Source organism: Protopterus annectens, chromosome 1.part0, assembly GCF_019279795.1.
Source record: "Protopterus annectens isolate FY-2018-M chromosome 1.part0, PAN1.0, whole genome shotgun sequence".
Lineage (NCBI taxonomy): Eukaryota > Metazoa > Chordata > Ceratodontiformes > Protopteridae > Protopterus > Protopterus annectens.
Genome location: NC_056725.1, coordinates 231,178,033 through 231,180,925, shown reverse-complemented (window position 1 = coordinate 231,180,925; position 2,893 = coordinate 231,178,033).

Below are 2,893 nucleotides of genomic sequence, written 5' to 3'. Positions count from 1 at the left end.
GCCTGGTGTACAAGGTGATCTCGGACCCCACCTTGATGGGAATGCTGCATATTCTCAAGTCAAGCTCCATTTGAGTAACGCACATGCATGGCCTCAAACTGGTCTGTGACATCAATAGGATTTGTTGGTGGGACAGATTTGTGTCCCAGAGATCCCCCCATCTATGGAATAGACTCCCTCTCCATGTCAAGCAGAGTACCTTTTTACCCCTTTTTAAGCGCAACCTGGATAACTGGATAGAAAACAGAAAATACATCCCTGAAATTCCACCAGAGTCTTTGCTGGGCAGGGGCATTGGGTGCTAAGTTGTCTAAACATGGGCTAAACTTTTGATTAGGCTTATAAGGGCCTCAGGGCCAATAGCCTAGTAACTTCCTATGATCTTACAGTCCTATGATCATAGATGTACTGGCAACTATTAAATGATAAGAAATGTTAAAATATTGCTAAATAAGATGTCCATCATAATGTTCAGAAATGTTTTATACCATGAAAAAGTAAAGAACTTATTTGAATTCAAACTATGTACAAATGAGATTACAGGTGAGGTAGAGAACAACAATAATGCACAGTCACATTTGCAGATGGGCACAGGAATTAATATGTCCAGTAACATCAAATTTGTCTTTCCCTTAGCTTAACAATCCACAGAGCCACAAGGCAAACCTTCTATCTCTACATACATTAAAAAGCAGAAGAAGCATTCATCTTCATAGGGGTCCACAGCAAGCAACTCTGAGAGTAATCACAATCAGTGAAAATGATTTAAAAGTTTTTGATTTTACAGTATAATAGTGACTTGAATGGAAGAATGAAAAAGGTTTGAAAGGCATATATCTGTGTGTGTGTGTGTGTGTGTGTGTGTGTGTGTGTGTGTGTGTGTGTGTGTGTGTGTGTGTGTGTGTGTATGTGTGAATATACACAAATATATATGTGTACTTACACACACACACACACACACACACACACACACACACACACACACACACTCCTACTCTACCTATTTCCTCACAAATCCTCTTACTGCAAACACCCATCCACATACAAAGATGCGCACACAATCTGACTAAACTTGGCTTTCGTAATTCAACACTTCAGTGACATCCTCCATGGCCATGCAACTGTTTTGCGTTTTCCTCTTTATCTGAAAAAACTCTTATTAGAACATTATTTACTTCAAGAATTTCACTTCTTTTAACTAAACTAACTATATCCTCTGAAAAAAATTAAATAGAGAAAGGCTGTGTGTACACCTATGTAAACTAAGCAGTCGTAAGGTAAGAATCAGCCCTCAACGTAACATTTCTCCAATGTGCTTTGTGGTAGAGTCCCACATAAGATAAAAGTCCTGCTAAATTAATGTGATAAAAATTAAAAGGCTTTAATATCACTTCCCTGAATACATTAAGTGATAGGTCTTTTATTATTTTCTAGTTAATTGATCTGGTAGACCGCATGCAGTAAAAGCACTGCAGTTCTCACTACTACTTGGCTTCTATCCATAAGGGGACTGAGACCCTCCCCTTAGAGGTAGGAGGGGTTGGAATAATGGTTACAGTCCTTACATCATAGATCCAATGCACAGGGTTTAATTCTACTTTCTGATTAGTGTCTAAGCTGGTAGTAGTCTGCAGACTGATAGGGCTCCTATCAGCATTTCGAATGTTGAAAACAAATTTAATTTCATCGAATTGAAATGTTTGAAATCTCAGAAGAGCGAACTGACGGAACATCGATTTTTTTCCCTGGGAAAGAAATCAGCGTTCCGTCAGTTCGCTCTTCTGAAATTTCGAACATTTCAGTTTGATTAAAGTGCATTCAGCATTTTCTGCATTTGATATGCTGATATAGACCAGACTGATAGCATTGCATTTGCCTATAAATGGGAGAATTTGCATATCCAAGTTATTGTTTTTAAACAATTAGGGGGCTAGTTTATTTGCTATGAAGAGGAACCTTTTTCCACAAGTAGTGGATTCATTGGGAGAGATATGAACTATGCCAATAAGATCTGTTTATATTTTGCTGTACATTTAGGTCACTACATTGGGTAATTGTTGTGTTAACAGTTTTACCCATCTGTAAGACATCAATCAGCACAGGGTCATTTGCCAGACAAAGGTTGATGCACAGAAGTCTGTAAGACCCAAAGTACAGAAATATGACTTTTACTCACTCAATGTAACTTAGGTGGCTCATACTTAAGAATTTCTTTGTATCAATCTGTCATCTGTAAAATAATGGAGCAGATCCCATTTGTTTAAAGGCTTGGTCAGACTTGATTAATTTGGCTATATTTCCAAGGGAGTGACTGATGCCACTGCTGGGAGACTTTATGTCTATTTTCCTTAATTTAACTTTGCTAAGGCATTCAATCTGATTCTACCCATGCATGTAATGGTAGTAAGCTTGTCATCTGTAATACCTGAGGGATCGCTAAGTGACTCTGATGACATACATGAAGTGATTGCTGGTTGTGTCTTGTCATCTGATGCAGTAGCTTCTGCTGGTGCCACTCAAGGATCTGTGCTGGTTCCCCTTCTCTTTGCATCTGTTTTGCTAATGTGAAGACAGATGTCCATGTTTTATAGTTGACAAAATTTGTGGATGACTACAAATTATGTGATATTATTAGTTTCTTCACAGTTTCTTATATTCTCCAAGAAGGTTTAAAAAGGTCAGTTCCTAGTGTTCTAACCATGACCTTAAACTTAATGATAAAAATAAACTGTAATTGCAATTGGTAAACAAGTCTTTCCTGCTGATTATCACATAAATGAAATATCACTTAAGGCCAATACATTTGTCAGTGATCTAGGAACATTTGCCAGCAATACAATGAATGTAAAGCCCTGACTGGTATGCATCTTACCAAACAAATAACCCAGCTTAA